The following is a 9,991-nucleotide window of genomic DNA, read 5'->3' on the forward strand; positions in this document are numbered from 1 at the left end:
CGGGAAGCTCGTCACCCCTGGAAGGAAGACAACAGCTGGACGCTTGGGATTCTCTGCCTCCCGTGGGAAATGTCACAGCGGGCACACCCGGCACCCGGCCAACTCTGCCCCTGGGCGAGGTTCATGTCCTCCCCCGGCCCCAGCCAACAGCCCCACCTCAAGACAGAAGGTATCTTCTCCTTCTCATCTCCCACTAACGTCAAGCACCATCTGCAAGGGTCCAGACGGACCCATAGTTAGTTTCTTCCTCTCACAATCCCGGGAAAGCTCCCAGGAAGCGCGTCTCGGGGCGAGGCCTCGGGGCTAGAAGGCGGCTGCCAGCTGACGGAGGGGACTCGGGGGCATGGGAGGCTGATGCCCAACTGGCGGCACCTCTGAGATAAACCCGGAACCGCTCCCTGGCAGGCAGTGCCAGCCCGTCCTAGAACGGGGAGCGGGCCCACTCATTCCTGCACGACGCACCCACACACCAGACTGGAACCTTCTGCGGTCACTGCTACTTGCTGGTGGGGAAGGCAACGGTGTCCAAAATAAATAAATAAATAAATAAAATCCCTCCTAAGAATAACGTGTCACTTGTGAGCACGCTGGCAGCTGCTCAAACGCCGAGACTCGACCTTCCCTTCCATGTCTCCAGGGCTGAAGGTCAACCTATTTACAGTGTGGGTCCCCGTGCCCACGGGATATCGCTTTCCTGAAAGCATATGATGACCAGTGAGATAAAGTGTCAAAAGGTTGAGGCTGTGCCAAAATGCCTTAAAAAAAACCCTGAATAACCCTGTCCGGTTTGGCTCAGTGGACAGAGCGTCGGCCTGCGGACTGAAGGGTCCCAGGTTCGATTCCGGTCAAGGGCATGTACCTGGGTTGCGGGCACATCCCCAGTAAGGGGTGTGCAGGAGGCAGCTGGTCGATGCTTCTCTCTCATCGATGTTTCTAACTCTCTATCCCTCTCCCTTCCTCTCTGTAAAAAATCAATAAAATATATTTTTTAAAAAGAGAGAGAGAGAGCCATGCTAAGAGGAAAACTTAGTGAGAGAAAACTGGCAAAACCAGAGGAAGACAGAGAACAGAAGGGCTCAGGAAAGGAGGAGACAGGGAAGTCAGGGAGGAGACCCTGTGAGGCCAGGCAGCACCACACTGCCGCCTGCTGGCAGGTGCCAGGCCTGCGTGCAGCCAGAGCACTGCTCCAAGACTTGGGAGAATGGGACCCAACTTCATTCACCCTGTCACCCCAGCTAGCCCCATCTTGGTCTGCCTGGGACTCCGTTTCCTCATCGGAGAACAAAGGGTCAGGTTGCAGGAAAGCTCTCTTTCTACCCCAAATGTCTGTGAGTGGCTAGACGAGGGCTGTGTCTGGGGGCAGCCGCCACGCGGCACACCTGCTCCACCGAGAAGCCCCGTGGCCCTAGGTGTGTGCCTTCTCCCGAGAGGCCAGGGGTCTGTATTCTTACACGAGATTCTCTGGTTTTTAAATGTTGGACATGAGTTCTGGACTTTGTAGACATCTGAGGCCCGAGGTAAACAGGCGGGGCTCCAGTTTGCATGCTGGGATCTCCCCCATCTTGGGGTCTCACTCTGGGCCTCAGGAGAATGTTCTAGACCCCGTTACAGGTGACAGTCAAAGGACAACACAAGAAACCTTACCTCATCGAAACTGGCCATATTCCCAAAGCCCACCGCTTCCTCTTTCTTCCTCCCCATCCCAACCCGACCCCATTTCTTTACTTGGCAGTGACCGCGAACCCACGGGTTTAAAGACAAGATCCCACAAGACAAGACCCTTCTCCTACTCGGCCACACACCAGCCACCCTGTACAGACCTGGAAGCAATTCCTTCTTTATTAAATTATTAAGATGAAAGGGCACAAAGACTCACGCAGAGACCACACTGTTGCTGGGAACACATGTGATACTTTGTGTTTTTGTGTTGTTGTTGTTTAATCCTCACCAAGGATGTGTTTTTATTGATTTCAGAGGGAGCAGGAGAGAGAGAGAGAGAGAGAGAGAGGAACATCGATGTGAGAGAGAAACATAGATCAGTTGCCTCCTGCAAGCTCCTCAACTGGGACTGAACCTGCAACCTTTTGGTGTACGGGACGACACTCCAACCAGCTGAGCCACCTGGCCAGGGCCACGAGTGATCTAAAATAATAAAAGCGTAATATGCTAATTAGACCAGGCAGCCGAACGACCTTCTGGACGTCCTTCCAGATGTCCTTCCGGACAAAGCCGCAGCTGGGAGGGCCGAGCCCCTTGCACACATTCTGTGCATCGGACCTCTAGTCCTTTGTAACTTGTTGTCCGACAGGCGTCCTTCTGGAAAATTCCTCCCTTCCGTGAAGTCCCACGTTTAGAGCCTTACCTAAGCATCTCCTTTGTAACTGTTGTCCGACAGGCATCCTTCTGGAAAATTCCTCCCTTCCCTAAAGTCCCACGTTTAGAGCCTTACCTAAGCATCTCAAGGGAACTCTGTGTAAATGCTCTCTCCCCTAGAAAAGCTGTGGTTTCACAATCCACAAAGGGACCATTAGAGCTAAGAATTCTGGCCCAACCACCTCATCTGATGGAAGAGGACACTGCTCTGCTCTCGGAGAGGCTGGGAGGCGGCCACAAGTCCCGGAGCAGCCAGCAGCAGACCCAGGACCGGTGCGTGGCCCGCTGCTCAGCCCACCGCTCAGCCCGCCACCCAGGGGCGGCGGAAAATAAATAAATATGTATGTATACATGGGTTAGTATACATATATACATTTCCTTGCTCTGACTGCTAATAGGGCCTAGAAGCAATGACTCTCTTGTAGCAGCAAGTGCACCCGACACCCAGATCTTGGTTTCTAATGCCATTATACAACAAAAGTCGGGAAGCAGCAGGGCCACCCCGGCACGGGCTCCTCACTGCTCAGCCCGCACCTGCCCGGTACCTAGTCAGCGCTCAGCAAACACTCGCTAAACGACGCCAAGCACTGGGATCCGTTCCTGCGTTTCATCATCTCTCAAACCGGCCAGCAGAGCAGGGTGAGGACTGGGGACACATTTCACAAACGAGGAAACCAAGGCCCCGAAGATTACCTGAGGCTGGGCCGGACCCCACACCTGCCGCATCCTCTCAACCCTAACTCACTGACTCACTCCCACCATCCCTGCCCCCCTTGGGGGACCCTGTAGGGAAGGGACCTCCCAGGAGGCACTTCTCCGCCCTCTGTTAATCCGTAGGGATTTCAGCAGAACGGAGGACCCTCCCGGGGCTGGGGCTGGGGCTGGGTGACGGTGACATTGGGTGTCACTGCGCAGTGCAAACCCCGGCTTCTCCACTCTTTCGATGGCTCCTGCGGCTCCACCTGACCCCTGACCCAGGGTCTATGCGGTGGGACCGGAACTGGCTTTCCCATTCGGCCTCTGAGGGGCACTTGCACACTGACATGAGAGTTGCCAGTTTGCCCTTTGAGGTTTTAATTAACTAAATTGGATTAATTTTTAAAAATCAGTAAGTAAAAAGCACATGGATCAACATTACACAGTTCAAAAGGGTGAGATGGCCTCCTGGCCAGCTGCCCCCCCACATCCACCCTCTCCCGACTTCCACGCAAGGCTTCTCGGACTCCCCGCAGAGCCCACGGCCCAGCCAGTCCTCTTCCACCCCGTACAGAAGGGGAAACTGAGGCCTGAGTGGTCAGGGACATGGGCGTGGCCTTGCGGCTAAGCAGCGGCAGGAACAGACCTAGGACCCCCGACTCTCCTGTCCCGCGTCCACCCCTTTGGTCCTCGGTGCCACCTCCCAGCTCACATCCCAGCCCCGAGGGGCCAGGCACAGTCACTTGCTGTGAGCAGCAAAGGGGTGGGGGTGACCCCAGGGCGTGAACACGAAAGCAAAGGTCCACGGTGCCCCCGAGGCGGACACAGAGGCCGACACGGGGTGCTCTCTGGGATCGCGGTGGCCTTACCTGCCACCAGAAGCGACTCTTTCTAAGAAAACGGATCAACAATGACACCGGCTCGCTGCCACGGAGGCTGGGTGTCAGGTTCTGGGCGATCGCCTCATCGCACGTGACACCCGCTGCACAGATACTCACCCCGAAAGGAGCGGACAGGAGCACGGAGCCACTCCGCCGGCGGCCCCTTCCCGAGCAGGGTCTCGGCGAGAGGCTAAAGTGCAAGCTTAAGCAACGGGGCGAGGCCGTGTCCGCTGGGGCAGGCCAGTGTGTTGTGCAACGGAGGGGCGAGGAGAGGTGGGGCCGCGTCAAGGAGGAGGGCCCTGCCAGGGAGGCCCCCACCAGTCAACCCCAAGTTCAGCGGCTTTCAGAAATGGTGGCTCCCGGGGGCTGGTGTGGGACTCTCCGATGCTCCCGTCCAGAGCAGATGGACCTTAAGCATAAGACATGCAGCTGGACCTGCACCGACACCTCTTTCCTGTTCGTGTGTCTAAATCTGGAGTTGACCCTCTAGAGCAGCGGTTCTCAATCTTCCTAACGCCGCGACCCTTTAATACCGTTCCTCATGTGTGGTGACCCCCCAATTTCATTGTTACAAATTGAACATAATGAAAGCATTGTGATCAATCACAAAAACAACAGGTAATTATATATATGTTTTCCGATGGTCTTAGGCGACCCCTGTGAAAGGGTCGTTCGACCCCCAAAGGGGCGCGACCCACAGGTTGAGAACTGCTGCTCTAAGGCCTCAGCAGCTGCCTGGCCGGGTTCAGGACACACATCCATCCCTCCGTCTGTCCTCTTCTCCCCAAAGTTAGTCCTTACGGGGGGTCAATGGAAGGCAGTTAGCAAAAAAGGGTAAACTCCGAGACAAAGAGTTAAGGGCCCAATCAGGAGAACTTAATTGTATTAATAGAACAAAATTTTGTGCTACCATAGTACCTCCTGGGCCGCCACCATTCAATGCAGTCAGCTGTCTTATTGTTCATCGGAATGACTTTCCGAACAGGAAATTCTGCTGATACGTGAACAATGGTTACTTTTTCAAAACATCCAGTGAGATCATCTGGCTATTCAAAGACTTCAAACTCCTCCTCCCCAGATGACTACAGAGAGATGACAATAAACAGTTAAACAACGCGGACGAGGAAAAGCTGACAGGGAAACGGCTGTGTTACTTGAGCCAGGTTTCAAAGCCACACAGACTTAAATTCAAAACGTGGAAAGTTAGAGGACAACCTCCTACAAAGAATACAAATGAGCCCTAGCGGATTGGCTCAGTGGATGGGAGTGCCCATCGGCCTGTGGACTGAAGGGTCCCAGGCTCATTTCTGGTCAAGGGCACGTACCTCGGTTGCAGGATCAAACGTGGCCCTGGTTCGGCGAGTGTGGGAGGCAACCAAATGATGTGTGTCTCTCACATGGATGTTTCTCTTTCTCTGTCTCTCTTTGCCTTCCACTCTCTCTAAAAATCAATGGAAAAATATCCTGGAGAGAGGACTAACAAAACAAACAAAGAATACAAAGGAAAAGCATAAAGCCATAATATAGGGGACAGGACAGAGTTAGCAGGTGACGCAGTTACAATATACAAAGGTCAGAAGCAATGTGAGTGTCTCGTAGGCGTGCGCCTGAATAGCACAACCGTCACTCGAGGAGGTCCCTCGGTCTGTTCGCAAGGCACGGCTGAGCCTTGAGTTAAGAAAACAAGGGCAGCCCTGACCAGTTTGGCTCAGTGGATAGAGCGTCGGCCTGCGGACTCAAGGGTCCCAGGTTCGATTCCGGTCAAGGGCATGCACCTTGGTTGCAGGCACATCCCCAGTAGAAGGTGTGCAGGAGGCAGCTGATCAATGTTTCTCTCTCATCGATGTTTCTAGCTCTCTATCCCTCTCCCTTCCTCTCTGTAAAAAAATCAATAAAATATATTTTAAAAAAAGAAAATAAGGGCAGCAGAAACCAAGAGCTGACTTTTTGAAAACTTACTCAAAATGCAGCCACACTGGGGGGCCTGAAGCAGATGGGATGGGGGAAGGGACAGCTAAAGAATCTAGAGTTTCTTTTTGGGATGATGAACATGTTCCAAAATTGACTGTGGTGATGACTGTACAACCCTAGGAACATACTGAAAACCATCAAGTGATAAACTTTATGGGGTGAATTATACGGTGTGTGAGTTACATCTCCAGGAAGCAGGCGCGCGCACGCACGCACGCAACCAGAGGAATGGAAGGCAGGGTCCCGGAGCACACTCACTTCACTGAATAGCAGGGCCACTCCTCCCAAAACAGAAACACTGCTCATGGAAGGCAAACTCCTCCCACAGCAACTGCTCGGAGAGCCCACGGAGCTCGTAAGGCCTTTTGCGGGCATTTCTACTGAAAATGGGTTAAGCGAAATGAGATTTCATGCTCAGGAACAATAGCGTTGGCTGTGGAGGGAATTCAATGCTATAGAGCAGCGGTTCTCAACCTGTGGGTCGCGACCCCTTTGGGGGTCAAATGACCCTTTCCCAGGGGTCGCCTAAGACCATCGGAAAACACATATATAATTACATATTGTTTTTGTGATGGATCACTATGCTTTCATCATATCAGATGTTTACACGACGAGTCATAACAGTAGCAACATTACAGTGATGAAGTAGCAACGAAAATAAGTTTATGGTTGGGGTCACCACAACATGAGGAACGGTATTAAAGGGTTGCGGCATTAGGAAGGTTGAGAACCACTGCTATAAAGCAACCATTTACAGCTTAACAATGCTGAGTGAGTGGGGCACTACTGCACTTACCCACAGTCCTTTGAGGTCCTTTGTCTTGGGGTTTTTTTTGGCTTCCCAACCACAAAGGGCTATTTCTCTCCTATTGTTAAGCTGACGCTCCCATACAGGCCAAGCCGAGAAGGCCTCGGCCAGGAGTCCACACACCATGGCCCACCGTGACCCCAGGCCCTGGCCGTTTTTAGAAATGAAATGTTCCTGGAACATAGTTACACCTGCCCCGAAAGGTGCTGCCTACAGCTGCTTTCCGCTACAACAGCAGAGATGAATGGCTGTGACCGAGATCACGGGACCCACAGACTTATTAGTAAAATAATGACACTCTGGCCCTTCACGGAAAGGTCTGCCAACCCCTGCTCCAGGCCACAGGAGCCCACGCCCCTCCTCCCCTCCCCACGCCCACCGCAGTCCTCTGGCCCGGCAGAGCTAAGAATCAGCCAAGGGCCTGGAGGTCGCTGGCACCATGGGACCTCCCTCAAGACCACCTGTGCACCTCCGCCATGCAAGGCCCCTCCTTAGTTACCCGAGGACCTTCTAAAATCCAGCTGTTCACGTTGCTCACAATCCTTCCTTCCTTCACTCCAGTCTTGCTATGGTTCGCCGAGAATGGGAGACCATTTTGCAGCTCTGTGACTTTGAGCCAGGCCACAGAACTTGCTCAGGCCAGTGACATGTGCGTGGACAGAATGACTGCATGTCTAACCAGAGGCTCTGACTGTGCCTGTGAGGTTGAGCCCGTCCCCTTGAGCTCCTGTCCTCTGCCGGGAGAGTGTGGCCCCACACAGCTGTTGCCCCTTTAGCCCAAAGCCTCCAATGAGTGACAAGTGGGACAGACCTGAAGCGAAGGCCAGGCCATCCTCCTCAGGTGACCTACAACCAGGATCAGGAAATAAATGTGGCCACGGTGGATCTGGGGACTGTTTGTTACCCAGCATTTCTACAGCAAACCTGACTGATACACACCCAACTTAAAATCATGTCAGTGAGGCCCAATCACTGAGAACTAGAAGAATAGAGCTCACCACACGGGACTGAAATTACACCACCATCAGGATCGCCAGAGAAGTCTACACAAGACAGACATGGCCACACTCGGCTCTCATCACATGCTCCCTTAGAAACAACCAGGATTAGCTCCAGCAAAAGGCAGGTGAGGGTCGAATAAAATAAAGGTAGATGGATCGAAACAGGAGAAGGGGTTGGGTGGGGAAGGGAGGGCTTCTTTTGTTCCGTCCACACAACCCAAGTTGCCTGCCTTACCTGTCGGGCTCTCTGGACAATCTCTCAGTCCCTTTCAAAAGTGGCAACGCCAGGACACTGCAGGTATGGGGGCTCAAGGTTAAGGCTGCCATTCCCGCTGCTAGTGCTTCCCGGGCCCACTAGGTGGTGCTGCACCCGCACCTGGGCAGGCCCACTCCCTCCCTGCAGGTCCTGGCAAAGGAAGAGCTGGCACCAGATTTGCAGGCCCTTCTTCAAACTCAGGCTGCCCCCCGCCCCCCAATTCTACTCACCACACCCCCACGTCTCTAGGGAGAGACAGAGGCAAAGTGACCCTGAGCAGCACTGGCTGGGCTGTCGTTCCTTTTTAATAAAATGTCGCTGCCAAGGCAGAGCTAGGCTGGCACAGACCTCGGAAGAGTTGCCACATTCAAGCAGAACCCCCAGGTGAAGACAGGAGGGGTCAGGCCACGCTGGGCAGATGTTCAGCTGGGCCGGTGGGAGCTGGCCTTGCAAACGGGCCTCTCCCCTCCCTGTGTGGGTGACAGGCACCCTCTCACGCTGACACACGTCCTGTGATGACAGAGGGGCTTCATGCCATTCGGGACACACTGGGGTTGAGCCAGAGGCGGGAAGACGAGAAAGGGGTCAGCAGACAGCGAGGGGGAGCTCACAGGTGAGTGCACAGGGAATGAAGCCGAGGGGAGGTCTGACGGCTGAATTCTGTGGGAGGCAAACTGGAGGGGATCAGGGGGTGGGGGTCGTGGTCAGGGAGTGGGGGGCATCTGAAGTTTCGATTTTGAGCATCGACCCATGAACCAAGACATTGGGGCTCGATTCCGGTCAAGGGCACATGCCCCGGTTGCAGGCTCGATCCCCAGTGGTGTGTGTGTGTGTGTTGTGTGTGTGCAGGAGATAGCCGATCAATGATTTTCTCTCATCATTGATGTTTCTCTCCCTCTCCCTTCCTCTCTCTGAAATCAATAAAAATTATATATATATATTTTTTAAAGGATAAAGAAATTATTTCTCTTATTAGGTGGGGGAGGGGAGGCAGAGGGAGAGGAGCGGGGAGGAGTAGAGGGGGAGAAAGAAGAGGGGAAATAGGTACGAAGGAGGAGAGAAGTGAAAGGAAACGGTGGGGGGAGGAAGAAGACACACTGGCTGGCTGGAGGCAGTGCGGCAGAAACTGGGAGTGAAGCTGAGACTAAGTAGGAAAGGTTATTAAGAGGATGGAACGCCCTCCACACCCCACTGCACCAGGCACTCGGCAGGAACGAACACACTGAGGACCCAGGACAGCCCCAGGTCCCCGCTGTCACCCCATGTTAGAGATGCAGAAACAGGTTCTGGGACTGGAAGGCTTGCCTGAGGCCACACCGTAAGTGCCACAGACGGAGCCCCAAAGCCAACATTCTAGGCCCCAACCGTGGGGGCCGCAGGACGGTGTGGGCCGAACTATGGGGGTAGGGTAGCCGCCCACAAGAGCAAGCCCACGGTGCCTTGAGAAACTGCAGTGGGCCGCCATTCATTCACTTCCTCTTAAACCCACGCAGGCCCAACAGGATTTCAACAGAGCCTTTAGAACAAGTGATGGCGAACCTATGATAGGCGTGTCAGAGGTGACACGCGAACTCATTTTTTTTGTTGTTGATTTTTCTTTGTTAAATGGCCTTTAAATCTATAAAATAAATATCAAAAATATAAGTCTTTGTTTTACTATGGTTGCAAATATCAAAAAAATTTCTGTATGTGACACGGCGCCAGAGTTAAGTTAGGGTTTTTCAAAATGCTGATATGCAGAGTTCAAAAGGTTCGCCATCACTGCTTTAGAATAAGCACAAAAGAGCAACCTGTATGTTTATGAAAGAGAGGGAGGAGGGAGCTGGGAAAGGACAGTTTTACCAGAATTACTCCTCAATGAAAACCTCGGGCAATTGAGCTTCCTAGAAGCCAAAGCAAAAAAGACACACACACACACTCACACACACACAGACACACACAGAGACACACACGGACACACACACACAGACACACACACAGACACACAGAGACACACACGGACACA

General features: G+C 53.3%; 1 protein-coding gene across 5 annotated transcripts in view; it reads right to left on the reverse strand.

The window, feature by feature from the left end:
* Positions 1–9,991, reverse strand: part of TRAK1 (trafficking protein, kinesin binding 1) — a 135,310-nt gene that overhangs the window by 118,732 nt on the left and 6,587 nt on the right. The window contains exon 1 of one of the 5 annotated variants that reach the window (XM_015568397.1): positions 4,068–4,168. The exons of the other annotated variants lie outside the window; for them this stretch is intronic. The gene's annotated coding sequence lies outside the window, so the exon portion shown is untranslated. Of the gene's footprint in view, positions 1–4,067; positions 4,169–9,991 lie in introns of those variants that run through there. 5 annotated transcript variants of the gene reach the window in all.

Source organism: Myotis davidii, unplaced genomic scaffold, assembly GCF_000327345.1.
Source record: "Myotis davidii unplaced genomic scaffold, ASM32734v1 scaffold663, whole genome shotgun sequence".
NCBI lineage: Eukaryota > Metazoa > Chordata > Mammalia > Chiroptera > Vespertilionidae > Myotis > Myotis davidii.